The sequence below is a fragment of the Lepeophtheirus salmonis genome, chromosome 13 (assembly GCF_016086655.4).
Source record: "Lepeophtheirus salmonis chromosome 13, UVic_Lsal_1.4, whole genome shotgun sequence".
Taxonomy (NCBI): Eukaryota; Metazoa; Arthropoda; class Copepoda; order Siphonostomatoida; family Caligidae; genus Lepeophtheirus; species Lepeophtheirus salmonis.
The window spans coordinates 22,825,683-22,843,052 of NC_052143.2; the positions used below are offsets into that span (position 1 = coordinate 22,825,683).

At 30.8% G+C, this 17,370-nt stretch overlaps 1 long non-coding RNA gene across 1 annotated transcript; it reads left to right on the top strand.

Annotated features, from left to right (window-relative positions):
• The first annotated feature begins 344 nt into the window (after positions 1 to 344).
• On the top strand, positions 345 to 3,364 carry LOC121128165 (uncharacterized). Its single transcript, XR_011783401.1, has 7 exons — positions 345 to 673; positions 1,712 to 1,777; positions 1,840 to 2,002; positions 2,054 to 2,343; positions 2,403 to 2,565; positions 2,666 to 2,888; positions 2,947 to 3,364. It is a non-coding gene; the product is annotated as an uncharacterized lncRNA (long non-coding RNA).
• The last annotated feature ends 14,006 nt before the right edge of the window (positions 3,365 to 17,370 follow it).

Genomic DNA, 17,370 nt, shown 5'->3' on the forward strand with positions numbered 1-17,370 from the left:
TTTGGTCAAATAGTAGTTCCTGCAAATGAGTGTTGTTTCTAGGATGGAAGATTTAAGGGAATAAGTAATGGAAAATTTATTATTAAGGTCCCATTTATATCCAAAATACCTCGTTTTCTTCCTATTAAGGGGTTCAAAACTAGGGTTACGTATACAAGAAAAGAAATTATTTGTGCATGATATAAATCATTTTACTAGAGAATGTGTCTAGATTAAAATAATAACCTTACTCCATCATCAATACATATTCTAAGTGAGTCAAAAAAGCGTACTGTAGTAGAAGAGGAGCAAGACAAGCAAAATCTATTTTCTCAGGTGACTGAAGTTGTGTCTTATATAGAGGAAGTGTCTTCGGCAAATATTTCAATTAAAGACGTGGAAAATAATATGGCACGAAAGGAAATTGATACTTCTGCATGTTCCATTTCACAAATGTGTGAAAAGGATATCCCTCTTACTTATGCTCAAGAGGAAATTATCCCTTCTAATAAGATGAAAGATGTACCGGAGGAACTGCCAAACCCCATAAAATAGAAGAAACCTGTCAAAATAAGTGATTACATTCTATCAACAAGAAGCAAGACATCTTCCTCATAACGGTCCACTCCAGACTCGGGGCTGTCCCCCGATGGCAAGAAAACTCCGCTCAAACTTCTAAAAATTCAGGATCAGGGTGTGTGTCTCCTAATATAGATAGTGGGGCTGATCCTCCGATAAAGCTGTGAAAAGATCGTAATTGTAATAAGGGATCTAGTGTTATCGTTTATTTTATTTGTTGTTTTTTAACATGATGCATTTAAATTTGCTTCAAAAGAAGTCAAGTCATATGCCAACCAATTACAACATCCGTAGATCATATTATGCAGATGCCATCAAAAGAAATATGGTTATGAAAAGAATCGTTTCATTAAACACCAGAGGAGGTAGAGAACGGAGAACTAGACCTGCTATAATGCAAAGGATTCTCGCTCTGCAGCCAGACGTAATATGCTTACAGGATATACGATCTAAAGTGTCTTCCTCTTGTTGAAGTTAATGTACAGTATGCCTTCCTTTCAAGTTTTAAATCTACTACACTGGATGCATCCCACTTTGAGAGATAATCACTTTTGTTGCTAAGTCCGTGGGGAAATCAAAATGTGTTAAATAATACTCCAATAAGAGTGAGTGGCACCAAATCGTAATATCGTCTGGTGTATTTCAATTTAATATCGCAAAGGCATATGGGCGTAATGTAAAGTCGTCCCCCTTTTTTCAATCAAGAATATAAAATGGGATTATTTCCCCTTGGTTCTAATTGGCGACCTCAATGTTTATATTGATAAAAGACCATACGTAAATCCGAATACTGCTATGCTCAGAAAATTAATTCATGAATTGAGTCTAGTTGACGCTATAAAGAAATTAAATAATGATAATGATATGTTCTCCAGGAGGAAGGGAAAACAGTCATCAAGGATGGATCTTGCTTTGATATGTCCATGCTTATGCTCTTATATTTACTAAAAAAGCAGCATACCGATTCGAACTTTTTTCGGGCCACAAGATGGTAGATTTAGGATTTTTCTCAGCTCCTGCGAACAAAACTTTTAGGATTTTTAATTGGCTCATTAGTTTACAAGAATTTAAAAATAAATAGATTGAAAATTTCCTACGATCATACTCTATCATGTAATTGATTATTAAGTGTCTTTTATTTTACTTTTATTAGTGAGAAGAGGAAAAGAGTTAAACAATTAGAGGAATAAATAGATTAAATCATGAATAAAGGATCCTTGTAATTTTATTAAGTCTTTAATTTTACTTTTATTAGTGATTAAACAATTAAAGAACAAATAGATTAAATCATGAATAAAGGAAACCTCTGAATACATTCGGTATCTCCCAAATTGTCGAACAAGAGATTAAGAAGAAATTCAATGCCGAAAGAAATCCTTAAAAGAGATTAAAGCATGTATGGATGAAAACAAGGATTTCTGCTACAAGAATTGAAAAAATCATAGTAAATAATAAAGTAATTACAAATCCAAAATCAATTCTAAAAGTGTTTCAGGTTAATTATCAATGAATATAAGAAATATGGATGCTTTAAGAGTGGATTTACTAGACTAAACAAGTGGCATCTTTTTCTATCTTTAAATATGATAATATATTTGACTATATCAATAAGTTTTATGGAAATGGCAAAGCTTTTGTACCTGACAATATAAAAGGAAAACTATATAACCTATATACCGTGTATACTGTTTCCTATATACTTAGGTATGGATTCGAGATGGAAAAGAGGGGTATGCTCCCGTCAGCTCTAACTCGAGGTAGGATTTCCCTCATACCCTAAAAAAGGTAATGCGACATCACTTAGTCGTTGGAAGCCTTTCACAATACTTAAAGAATCTTAGCAGGTGTTTCAGCTAAACAAATCGACCCTATACTTTACAAAAACTTGGGCTCAGAACAAAAAAGGTTTTTTTTAAACGACATATTACCGACATTTCACGAATTATCCAGGCAACTATCAATACCGTTAAAATGAGAAAAATTGACTTCAGCAATGCTTTTGACTCTGTAAGTCATAATTTTATCCTACGTGCTATAAAGAAATACCTTCCAAGGAGTTTTTTTAATCCAATCCGTGCTCTCCTCTTCAATGGAACTTCAACTATAGGTGATTGATGGATTACAGAGTAACCATATAGTCTTAGGAAAAAGCTTTTCGACAAGGATGCCCCGTATCTCTGTTAATGTTTGTGGCTGCAATTGAACAATTAAGTTGTACACTTATGCGGAAATATGGAGGTTTTGGTTTTTCCATAGGAAGTAAAGAGCATTTGGTGGATCTTTGTGCAGAAGACCTTACACTGATGGTAGAGAGAAATTTGGACAGACAAGTACGGAAAAGAATCATGATTTCACTTTTCGATTTTGATAAATTTTCTATATTTTCAGGGATGAAAATCAATGCAGAAAAGACTTCCATTGTTTGTATTTGTAGATGGTTGCATTGGGCCTTCCACAATAATTAGAGGATGTAAATTAGTTGAAAGCGTAAATAATTTGGGAATAGGTTGGGAGAGAAATCAACCTTCTTCATCTAACTTTGTAAATCTAAACTCTCAAGCCCACAAGTGGTATCCGGCCTGGAGAACATTTAGCTTGCAAAAGAAAGTAGACCTATACAACTCCAAATTAATTGATCAAATGATTTATGTGGCCACAACTCTACCATCGGTTAGCGAGGGGCTCTTAAAGGACGAAGAAGGGTGGTTGAATAGATTATTTGATAAAAGATACGTCCTTGGCCCAAAGAGACATCGGTATCAACTAGGAGGAATACCAGTACTACTTGCAAATATTTTAACAAAAATTTACATAAGCATTTTTACGACTATCACCTCAAAACGTCAGTTGGAATGGAGGATATTCATCACTGAGTCATCCGTCTATAAGATATTGATTTTTGGTACAGAATATTCCAACAATCCATTGTGGTATTGTGGCATTTTATTCCATGGAATGGGTAGCTGCACAATAAGTAAATCACCGGTATTTGATTTCAATAGTACTAAAGATATCATCCACCGAAATGGAAACAAGTAGTCATTTTTTAGAACCTCCAAAAACAACTGAAAGAGCTGGAAACGATTGCCATCAACGAGGACGTTTTTAAGACTTCAGTAACGGGATCAGAAATCGATTTTTAATACTGGAAGATTTTACTAACCTCTGCAGAGATCAGCAAAGTGGCACTTTTCACTTACTCCTAGGTATCTGAAATTTAATTCGGAAATTTTGAAATATTCTGTTGCGTGTCTTATCACTAAGGAATACATAAGGAGTAAGGTGGAGCTTAATTTTTAAATTTGAAACTCTGAGGGTCGTATATAAATTTTGAACGGTTTTTAAAAATATTTAGAGGTAGCTCAACGGCTCTAAAATTTTGAAGTTTTACGATTTTTGTCAAAAGAAAATATTTTGACCTCAAATAAGCCCTTGGTGTTATAACAAATCTTTAAAAAAATAGGAATTTAGTTTAATGAATTTGAAATAAAAAACATTTATTATTTTTTTACTAGTGGTTGGCACTAATCGGACAAAAAGAGCAAATGCTGTCATAAATTACATTTTTTGCTATATGTCTATCTGTCTGATCGTAAAAGAAATGTTATTTATATTTACAATTTATGTGTCCTAAATTAATAGAAATGGTGAATTTATTACTTTTATAGAATAGCTTACGTTAGGATAAATTTGACCTTTTTTCGAAGAAAGGTAATTTTTAAGCTAAATCCATTTAATAAATCGTAATTGAGGTATTAATAAATACTCATTGTAAAGACATTGACCTTTTTCTGGCCTTTACTTGATAAAAATTCTTCATATTCAAATTTTAATCAATAAAGAAAGTTAAAAAAAAATAATTTTATTTAAGACTACGATAATATTTCTGAGCATTGCTATTTATTTCAAATTTTTCATGATGTTTGTTGATCCATTTTTCATAACAAAGATTATTTTAACGGATTTTTAGAGCTAATCTTGTAATGTTAAAAACACCAGTCATCAATCAATCAAAATCGACCTTTTTTAAAGGCAATGTTTTATAAATTGAAATATAAGGTCTATGTTATAAGTTAAGATATGATATAGAGCATATGAAGAAAAAATAAAAAAGATAATAGCATCTAAGTAAAGTCCTTCATTTTACTCGATTTTTGGTGGTTATATAATTTTTTTATTAAATGTAATCAAGATAACGTAATAAATACTTCTTTTTTTAAATGCTGAAAGGTTTTTATTAATTTATTATTTTCTTTGATTTTCATATATATCGTTTTTTCATGTCGAAATATGGCTTTGAATCTTAGTTATACTCTAAAAACTTGAATTAAAAAAAAAGACTTTAAAGGCCAAACCTTACTAGATTGAAAGTTTTAATGGTCAAATTTGTATTCAACGGCTTAAATAACATTAATAAATGTGGGTTTAAGTCTGCCGCCGTTCCAAGACCTTCATTTTGTTGCATAATATAATTGAAAAACATTTATTTACTATTTATATACTAAATTTCAATACGACTTTTTAATATCAGACGGGCAAAAAAAAATTAAACACCAAGGTGTTTCTACACACATGATCGATATTCATATCAATTATATAAACATTGAATTCTAAATCTAAACAGCTCAAAATATTTTATTTAAAATTACATTGTTTTAAACGGAAGTATAACACTTGATGGACGTAGAGGTCATTTTGACCCATTTTCATTTTAGATTTTTGGATAAAGTCTACAAATTTAGTTAAAATTTATTGAAACTTCTTGAGATTTATTTTAAAATGCCTAAAATAATAGAACAAAATTTTGAAAGCAATAACTTCATTAATAAATGAAATATTCCCTGTTCTACCTCGAAAGACTGAAAGGTCAAATTGACCTAAAGTAAAGGAAACGTATTTCATGCTTTAATATATCTCACAAACAAGTAAAAGAAGATTAGCTATTGTTCTCAACAAGGTAATACTGAGTAAAGTACTTATGTGTTTACTTAAATAAATTAGTATGTAAGATGTTTCAGTAGTATTCAAAATAATCTTTTGGCTAAGGTAGTTGAAGAAAATTAAAACTTTTTTTACTCCCGAACAAATTAAAAATTTTCTTGCTTCTACACCAGATGATGATTCTAAAAGGGATCTTTATCGACATGGAGGACAAAGAATATATTTCTGGTAAATATTCAATGTCCAGCTCTGAAGATGAATATAATAACGATTATAAAGAGCTTAAGCAATCAAATTTGTATACTTGAAAGTACTGGTCTTACTTGATGTTTATTGAAGTGTTTTATCTATTATTTTGAACGTTTGATTTACATGGATATACACACATTATCGATGTCTTATAGAGTATGACGAAAGGCAAGAAATAATATCTACCAAAGTTGATGATGATGATATTGCTAACTCAAATGAAGAAAATTTGAAAGCTCCAGATGGAACTCAATGGTTTGAAATTCCCTTAAACGTATCCGATACTGTAGGAAGATTTCGAACGCAAAATGTTCTCACTGAATCCTCAGGTCCTACATCATATGCTAAAAGAAATGTCGATTATGGATCAATGATGAGTACATTTTTATTATTTATTTATAACTTTATCATTCAAGAGATAATAAAATGTAAAGAGGCTGAAGCAAGGATAAAATTGAATAATCCAACTTGGACTGTAAAGAAGGAGGAAATATACCATATATTTGCAATAATATATGGTAGAGGCCTTATAGGAAAAGGACAACCACTGTACAGTCTTTGGTCCAAGTTTTGGGGCCCCTTTTTTTAAAAAGACAATGTCAAGAGATAGAAACTGAAATTTCTTCAGTTTTTACCTTTCGATTTAAAATCTTCTCGAAGTCAACGAATTCAAAAGGATAAGTTTGCCCTTTTTTATTAAAATAAGGTAAATAATTGTAGATAATTGTCAAACCTGTTATAGTCCCAGAGAAGATATCACTGTCGATGAACAACTACTTCCCACTAAAAGTAGATGTCCGTTTACCGAATACATGACAAACAAGCCAAATATGTTTGGTATTAAATTTTTGCTTGCTGTTGACTCAAAATCCCATTTTTTTCAATGGAGTTCCATATTTGGGGAAAATGTTCATCGCCCTCAGAATAAAAGTTTGTTGGAGTATGTTGTTATGAAAATAGTTGATCCCTTCTTGAATAGGGGACGAAATATCACATGTGATAACTTTTTCACATCATTAAAACTCGCTGAGTCATTATTGTCAAAGAATACAAGTATATTTGGTACCATAAATCGAATTCGCTAAGAAGTACCGAAAAGTATAAAAACAAAAAACTACCTCTGTATTCTACCATTTTATCAAAAAAATACAACATGACCCTTACAGTGTATCAAGAAAAACTCTCTAAAAATGTTTTACATCATTCTTAGCACTGTTCACAAAAACATAGAAATTACCAATAGTAGGAAGAAATTACCTAGTTCAGTAGTCTATCATTATAAAAAAAATCTGGAGTGGATAATGTTGATGAAATGGCAAGACTATACACAGCAAAAGTTAGTTTCAGACGTTGACCTGTACAAGTATTTTATAACTTGCATGATTTTGCAGTTATGAATAGTTGATTTTTTTATCGTGAAGTAACTGGGTCAAACATAAGCAGAAGGGAATTTTTACTGGCTTTAATAGAGGAATTGAGCTCCTATAATAGAAGTCAAGAAGAAAATTTAGAACAGCCTATTGACCAAAATCTTCTGCTAGAATACAATGAGTTGTCTGGAAATTGGAAAAGAAAAGTGTGCCGAATAAGACAAATAATATATGCTATATATGTAAAAATACGTACCTATATGGTAAATAATGTACAAAAAAGCTGGTTAAAACTGTTAAATTGTGGACAATATGAAATTGAAATAAATAAACAGATAAACTAGTTATCATTGATAATTTTCAAAGAGTGATCAAAAATTATGATAAAACACCTAAACAAACTTATAGGTCAAAATGAACTCTCCGTCATTGAAGGGGGTATACATTTGCCCGACCACATAGAAATAAAGATTTCAAGACAAGCTCCTTATGGTCCTTCTTTTCTGTCTATGGCTAGGGATTGCTTATATTCTCTTTGTAGAGACCTTTTTTCTCCGAAGGAACTTAGTCAAGTCTCTTTCAAAAAGGTTGTTAAAACAATAGCTAATCATCATATACCTCCAATTATAATAATTTAAGAAAGATTTCAATTGTAAAACCGAAAACAAGGGTCACTCGAGTCTATTGCAGATTTTGTTGGAGCTCTAAAGTATTTTGCTAAATAATGTTCTTTTGACAAAAACTTAGAAGAAATTTTGCGTGACGCATTGGTCATGGGATTGTACGATGAGTCATCTCAATCATTTGCAAAAGACTAATACAGAAAATTATACTTGTTTACAGAAAATTTTAACTGTGTTAGAGGAGTCAGGATTGAAATTAAATCTTTCATAATGTCAATTATTCAAATATTATATGTCATATTGACATATTGTCATATTCATCAGGTTTAAAGCCAACTGAGGAAAAATTGGAAGATATTCTTCAAGTACCCAAACCAAAAGATCTCACTCAATTGAGAGCTTTTCTGGGAATGGTGAATTTCTATAGAAAATTTATACCTCAAGCATCAACCTTATTAGAGCCATTAAATAGCTTATTGATAAGTTCTATCAAATGGAAATGGGGTAAAGCGCAAGACCATTTAATTATTAAGTCTAAAAAAATATTGGTTGATAATTGTTTGATTTATTGTTGTTATTGCAGATTTAAGTAATTATGGTATTGGCACAGTTTTGTGTCATGAAATTGAAAGAGTAGAACACCAAGTTTATTTTGCTACTTGTACTTAAAGTTCTACAAAAAGGAATTATTGCCAAGTACAAGGAGAAACATTAATTTTTATTTTTGCCCTACAAAAATCCTTATTATTTGTGGGGACAAAAGTTTAGATTAATTACTGATTGTAAACCTATTCTGACGATATTTGATCCTAAAAAGCCTCTTCCAGATTTAGCATCGGGTCGTATTCAGCGATGGAGTCTTATGTTTGAACCATTGAAGTTTACTCTTCTTCATCAATCAGGTGAACTGTTAGGAACAGCTGATACTTTTAGCCGACTTCTTCTTCCTAAATATCATGATTCCGTTCACGTTTGTGCGGAGTGGATAAAGTCCATTGAAATTTTAGAACATGTTCTTATTTACTAATAGACTATTAGTAAACTAGTAAAATCGGATAAAACTCTTTGTGCTGCTTATAATTAATGTTTATATAGTTGGCCTTCCAAAGTTGATCAAAAATTTCATTCTTATTGTGTATGGAAGGATGAGTTATCTCTACAATATAGATGTGAACTTAGGGGAAATCGGGTTATTATTCTTGAAAAGGGAAGAGATGCATTATTGAAGTTATTACATTTACATATATAATTCAAGTCTAACTAAAATGAAACAATTGGCCAGATCTTATATAGTGGTATAAAATAGATTCAAATTTATAATCAATTTCTTTATCATGTGCTCATTGTCTATCTTGTAGATATTCTCCTCCGAAAGCTAAATTACATCCATAGGAATGACCTTCAAACCCATAGGCTCGTTCACATATTGACTATTCTAGACATGTTTATAATAAATATTGTTTTAGTAATCATTGATACTCATTCCAAGTGGCTAAAAGTGAATCCTACTAATTTTATTTCGTCTCATGCTAATATACAATCTTTAATTAGAGTATTTTCTAAGTTTGGATTCCCTATTAATATTTTGTCTGATAACCCAAGAATTCCAAAACATTATAAAGGGAAAACAAAAACAGGTCCTTTATCATATGAGTGTTTAACTAAGGAATGTTAAGATTCATAGAAGATATCAAGATCAAATTATACCTACAATGAAGCAGGAATCGATATCCCCTGAATATTTGATGAATCAAGAAGTTACTGAGTTGATTCCAAGACAGTCATTAAGAATTTCCAAACCTCCCAATAGACTTCAAGTTCGAAATTGAATTGTTGAATTCATTTGCAAAATTGATCTAATTGTTATTTTTTATAATTGGGTTTATGCTGATATTGTTAATTAGAAGGAAGGAATGTGATATCTTAGCTATTGAGTTTATATATATATATATATATTGAATATATGTTTATATTTATTGTCACCTGTATTTCATATTTCCTTTTTTTAAATGCAGAATATACTTGTCTACCTATCAACGTGGAAGCGTGCATCTTCCTTAATTACCAAGATATTATATATGGCTTTGAAGGCCTGCAGTGTCCGTCATCCAAACGCCGAGGCCTTCCCCTCGACATATACCCCCGGGCTGTAGCACGACCAAAAAGGTCAAAAAGGAGTTCCAAGTAACCTAAAAAACTCATTCAAAAGTCTTGCAACGGAGGAGATGGGTTTTTTTCATTGCTAGTGTAAAAAGTGGCCTTTCCACCCTCATAAGGATATTTCAACCCACTTTTTTTTATGTTTCTTGGGATAGTATCTTGTGAAACCCCGAGATATCATTCATAAACCCTCATAGACGTGAGGGGATTTGCTTGAGCTGTTTCCTTTAACTAATCTGGGTCCAGTTTTACATTTAGACAGAGCCCTTCTTCCTTTCCAACGTTTTGAACTTGCTGGCAGGGTAGAAGGCGGTCCTCAAAATTTCTAACTGCTTGAAGTACTTGAATGAAATTTTTTTAATTATGTTGAATTGTCATTTTCTCGAGTTGTATGCAAGATAGGGTGTTTAGGTTTGTTATGTTTATTAACTCATTGTTTATGCTTTCATATATCGAAATATTAATGAATTTCAATCCTTCAACCTTCATTCATTATTGAATTAGTATGTATTCAGATTTCAATGAACCACCCACTATAAATATCTTGATTTTGTATTAAGGGAAACATAAGGTTACAAATATTACAATCTAAATTATAAATTGGAAAAAATAGTAAACACAATACAAGATTTCCTCAGCATAAGTTTTTTATATTAAATCGAGTGCTCCATTTCTTTATAATTAATATCCTCTAATTGATATTCAAATATTGTTTTAAAACACATGTGTAAGTATAATAAGATATAGAAAATTGATGAAACTACTCATGTTGATGATAATAGCACCATTTAATTTTCCAAAACATAAAATTATACGTATAAGATAATATGTTTGATTGCATAATACAAAAAAGAAACATGAAATTATAATAATATAAATATGATAAGAATTTTGGAAAAATAAATAGAATCTTGAATTTATCGGGAAAAAGGTTTATCTTAGATAGCTTTAAACAAATAGTCAATCTTGATAAGAAACCTAATTATATTTACATCTGGTGGGCAGAATTATCTGGACAATATTTTCAAGTAAGTTTAAGACAAAAAAATTAATATGAAATTTCAATTGAACAATTAGTTTTTCTATCATTCAATTCAATTACTCTCGGCAATGATCGCCAACTGTAAACGAGACATAAAGGTGAGCAGGCCTGTATTACATTTTTTTTGTTGAAGCCGGACATTTTTCTATTCACAGAGAGGTTCAGAGATCAATAATGAGCTATGGGGATGTTCGTTTACCTTCTTCCTCAGCTGTTACCACAACTAATAATCAGACGGGTTAAGGCTAAGGCTCTTGGAAAGCCACTCATCAGCTTTGATAACGACCTGGAACAGGTTGTATAGTTAACGCATGATAATTTTGACAACATGACAAGGCGCTGAGTCTTGAACCCGCATGAACCTTGTATCTGAAGGGTATGTCCCAGTACACTCAGGAGGTCAACTTCAATGTGAGTTGGCATCACATTCTAGTCACTGTTGATCACACAAAACATCATTATCTTGGATAAGAACTTGTCTTTATAACAGAAAGAACATTACCTCTTTTTTTTTACAGTCAGCAGTCATTGTTTGAGTTGTAAATAGCGTCCAAAGTGAAGTTTGACTCACTATTGAATGGTTTTATGATGGTTAGATTTGATTTACAAATTTGTAGGAGCTCCTTGTCTCTTTGCAAACTTATGTCCTTCATATTCGTGGCACGAAGGTGACGCCTTCCCCTGATGTAGAACTTAAAACAAAGGTTTGTGGCTACCGTCCTAGTACTGATAGACCTCCTCCGAGGATGAGCAGCCATTGAGATGCCAGAATTTGCTTCAATGGACTTCTTGAGCCCGGTCAAGGATTTGCCAGTCTTCTTTTTGGTTTTGTATAATCTAAACGAGGAATGGGAAAGCCCTTTAATCCTTCAGTCGCTTGCAGACGTTATAGACGGTGTTCCTGGTGTATTTTGTGACTTTTATGATTACCTTAGCATCTTTTCCGGCTCCAAATAATTCTGCAATGACTTTACATTTGTCATCTTGCTGCTTGATGGTGAAACTAAAAAGATTAAGTATAAGAAAAAAGTTGTTTTCTATGGACAGTACGAGGCCATCATGAACAGAAGCAGTTCAAGGTACATCTAACTATGTTCATTAATGTAAAAAAAAACATATCAAATCAGTTACGACAAGGATAAGTTGTTTGCAAATAAAAGTTTACTCAGTGCACTCAGATGTCGACAGTATTCAAAAGGATATCTTAGTTCATTGGCTGTAGAAGGTGCATTTTTTGTTTATAAAGATTTGCTGTATTATAAAAGAGGTGTTTATCAGTTTGTAAATGGATATCCTCTGGTTGGCCATGCCACTTAAGTCATTGGTTGTAGCGAGAAAAAAGGAGTCCCGTATTGTTTCATTACAATCCTTATGGAATAAGAATTGGGGAGATAAGGGCTACTTTGAAATTGTTTATAAATGAATTTCGAATAGAATCAAGTGTATTTGCCGGTTTCCCCAAATAAAACATACAACAATAGTACTATGTTCATAAACAATTTAAAACTGATCGTAGATAATTTAAATCGTAATGTAATTATATATTTTTAAAGGACTAATAATAATTGGACTCTCACATCCTGGAACACAACATGTTTTCACAATTTTAGTTTTAAGATTTTTAATTCTGTAATAAAAATATAGTAATTTACATTATTATCCACCTTTGATATTTCACTTAATTCAATAATAATCGTTTTCTCGACGTGTATCAACAAATATTGTAAGTTTCATCTTCCACTGCTTCTAGCATGTGTTTTTATCAACCTGTTCATTAATGCCACTTGCATATTGGCTGTAATTGATATTCTTCCAAAATGGGCAAAAAACTACCTTTTCTGATGTTCAAAATAGTGACGTTACATTAAGAATGCCACCTTGAGTACAAAATTGACTTAAAGATGTGATTTAGTAGAACAAATGTTCACAATGTCATCAGTAATTTTGCAAAATTTTGGATTTATACGGACAAAAGGAGCGCCCGATGAAAACGTCCACGAGAGATGGCGCCATGGCGAAATTGACTGTTTTAAGATCCCCCACTAGGCCCTGCTAAAAAAAAATAACTCTAAAAGTATTTAAAAAGGTTGCAAAGTAAGTGTCAGTACTTACACTGTCAGTTTGACTATGCCAGTCATATTTTGTTTTATTTCTTAAATCAATGAATACTTAAGCAACAAGGAAGGGAAGGCTTCCGCGGATAACTACATAAAGAGATGCAAGTACAATGAAAAAATAAAAAAAGGAGAATAAAAGATAGAAGCATGTATATTGTATTTGTAGATGGTCAGTGTGTGAAGTGTAAATTAATATATTGACGGTTTGGTCCTCTAATTTATTGATTAATTAGATGAATATCCTCCTGGTACATGGAATTGAATCCACCCATTGTTCCTTTGTATGCATTTATTTTCATTTGGATATCCTAGCCACACATCTCCAGCCTTGAACTTGATGTTCAGTAGAGTGTTTGTTATTTTTTAAAGTTGACCAAATTCAAAATTGTCATGGATCAGCAGATGTGTTTAGGTGTTAGTAATGACTTCCTAAATTATTTTTTATGTGCCATCAAAAAGTGTTACCCTCTATCTGGTCTAAGTTCCAGCGTTCCAGAAGTACTTCAAAATTAGGTCAAATTAAAAAAGAAAAATCGGATTATAATTAAGGCATAAAAAAAGAAATAAATATTTCTATAATTTTTTTGAATTTGTTAGTAATTTTTTTGAATTTATTATTTAGTCAGTTTTGTAAGTAAAAACTCATGAAGTAAATATTGACGGAATACAAATATAATTAAATAATAATGGATTTTCTATTTATTTAGCTATTTATATAATTAAATTCTTTCAAGAACAAGCTCCAAATGGTGATAAATATACATAGTTTTTAAATCTTTGGATATTTAGTAAATTAATTCATGAAATTAGACTTTTGAAAGTTTTTATTCAATTTTGATCTTGAGTTATTTGTAACAATTAAATTTTTTGTGCCTTTTCTCTTTATCCTATGTTATCTAGGATTCCTTCGTTGTTGATGCTATATATCTTTCAAAAATTTGAGAATCACATGGAATATTTGGTAGAGCTAAATGTTCAACTTGTGCACATTTTAACAATTCACTTTTTGTTTATCACATATTAGAAGATGTTAAGTTTAGTAATTTTTTGGATTTGTATTTAAGTTTATTAAATCTAGGTAACTAGTTAGACCCCTATTTAGAAATTATTTTGTAGAAAAATAATTTCTGACTGGACCATTTTTTGATGCCAACTGGTTTGAATCAAGCAAGGCAAGGTCTAGGGACATTTTCTGGATAAGCAAAGTAAAAAAAATCATTTCTTTCTTCAGAGTTGAGATGCTGGTTTGATTTATTCATTGAAAATAAAAATTATTTCGATCCATGTTTGATGTGAGGGATTTTTTTATATGAAGGAAAGTAGGACTATAGACATTTAAAATCAATATAACAAGTTTTTTTAAGCTCCACAAATGGATTTTTTGAATGTATAATCTTAAAAGGGTAGAAGCAGTAATAACCCATATTGCACTGTTCCAGGATGTTCTTCAAAAAAAAAAAAATCAAGGACATCATTTGGTCCCTTTTATACAATCTGACAAATCTAGACAAAGTACTAATGATCTCTTCTCAATCATTTATATAAATAATCATCTATGTCAGGTACACTTGTTTTGATGGCCACAAATGTTATAGTGTACATTTTAGTGTTATAGTGTAATTAAACACTTCTATGATAATTTGGAATTTGGTTCACTTTAAAAAATAGCGAAAACTCTAATGTCAAACATCCAATTATGCAATTATACATTCATTGTAGGGATGACTTTTTTCATCAAGGTCTGTGACAATGACTTATAACTTCGTGGAAGATTGATCAGTGCTCAATAACAATTATCAATAATATCAGTCGGAGTCTATGCTCCACCAACAGTTCCTTAATTAAAACTCCGAGTGATTCCTCCTACAGTAAATTCTACTTCGTCTCCTACTATAAGACTATTTTATTGGTTCCAGTTCTTTAGTGTCATTCACAAACAAATTTATAGTCTCCAGTTGACCCATCAGATTGTAATTCCATTTATAATAATAAATTCGTGCTGTACACTTCGTACGGACTACTAAATCTGTACATCCTAGACTATTTAAGCCTTACTCTCGAGTACCTTAATACTTGTGAGTCATTTATATCATTGGGCAATATGAATGTCATTCAAATTTCAAAACTCAATGAGTCTAGATTACTAAATTATTTTATCATCTTATTGAAATTTTACCATTATCAAGACCCAAGATTACCACACACATAAACTTATTACAGATTTTAATAAATGTTTCCCATAATATATTTTTTAAATCTTATTATTGTTCTTGCATTTCTTGACCAAAAAAATAACAATTCAAAATTTTCTGCCGTTTGAATATAAACTTTTATTTCCTATTTATTCCCCATTTAACTTTTTTATTCTATTTGATTCCTTCGATTTTTTTCTTTTTGTTGTTGCATTCTTCTCATTTTTATGTTTATTATCATTAACCTGAGAAACAAAATTTTTGGCCATGTTATTAAATATTATACTTTTAAATGAGGCATGTATTAGTGAAAGCGATAGTCAACATCACATTCTGATAAAATTTTCATAAAAAAATGCATAAACTTTTTTTTAAATAGTTTAAAGAAGTTATGTCTTTTAATATTTACTTTTTTTTTTTTTTTCAAAAATATTTCAAATGTAATTCCTTTTCTGCATAAAAATAAAAATATCACAAGTGGTCTTAAACTTTTGCAAAGGACTGCATATAGCACTAGAAAATAACAATGATCTTAAACACAATGAACATAATTTTTTTTTTTCGTTGTTGTATGGCACTTCGTGGAATGCAATTCTGCACTTTCCTGAAAATAAATAATAAATTATTTGATGATGATTGATGCTCTAATACTTTGTCATTAAGATTCTTTTTTTTATTCCAATTTTAAAAGATAGCATATTCAATTATTTACCATGAAGTAAATCATTAAGGTCGATTAACCGATGTACACAAAGAATATTGCACCCTATCCAATTTTTGTGTACATATATTTAATACTACTTTCCAATTTATTTGAAATAAAATAAAGGGGAGAAGTTAGTTCAAAAATATAAAGAATATTAGAAGAAGAAGTGAAGACGCAGTTTTCACTTCTCTTGAGAGTCCGAAAGTCCAGATTAAATTATATTTGTATTGAGAAATTTTAAAAATTCTACAGATTGCTTACTCTTAATTGGTAATTCATATTTATATTAATCATAATAGATTATATAAGCCTTTATGTTGCATATATAACATGTATATCGTGAGTAGTATCCTGCTGGTTGAGAAAGCCTTTTTCGATTCAAACACTTATGAGTTTCATTATATATAACACACTTCAGAGCTTGACAAGTCTTTTTGTTCTTTTTCTCTAGGTTTTAGTATAAAACTGATCCATTCTTAATTTAGTTTCCTACAGTTTAATATTTTAACAATTAGTTAGTGTATTGATGATATAATATAGCTACCGTCCATTGCTTTGCTCACAATATCGATATTGTCTGTTCCTTTAAATCAATGCAAATACATTTTATTATGTATCAGTAGTATTGTGTCAGTCCTTATCTAGGACTAAAGACTGCAGTTCCGTACACTTCACTCTCGTTCTTGTGCAAATCAGTCCTAAAAGCCTATAAAATTCGATCCTTGTTGATATTAAAAAACTTCATTTTTTCATAATTTTAAGTACTGACAGTTTAAGGTAGGGCTGTAGAGTAGCAATCGAAATATTTGTACTGACTCGGAATCCGACTACAAAAATTATTATAATATATGTAAATAAAACTTATTACATTTAGTTTTCATTAAGTTGCTTTTTTTCCTAAATGGAAGTAATAATTATAGGTATTAAGTGCTATTAATTTATGAAAATTAAAACATTACTTATTTATCAGTTTAATTCGCAAATTCGTTAATTTTCAAACGTGCTCTATTGTCTATACAGTCACAGCTTCCGAGCATATCTAAAGTCTAAAGTTGTAACGTTGCAGTGAGAGGTTGTTTAGGTCGTTTTTCCTCGGTTATGAGGGCATAAATTATGTTCGGAACTTATAAACATATTAGCAATAGAGGGATTTTGATCCATATTATTTGTTACTCATCTTGTTAAATATCTTATATTCAAAATATTTTCTTCATACATGGCACAATTATTTATTACTTATAACTAATAACTACTTATAGGTACAAATTGAATCTGTATTAATAGTGTTCAGACTCAAATGACTAAATAGTACCTACTTATAAAGCCTATAAATTATATTATTACAAATTCTTCGTTGGAATCGGAATTAGAGTCATGAAGTCGGAGTCTGAAATTTTATAAACCAAACCCGC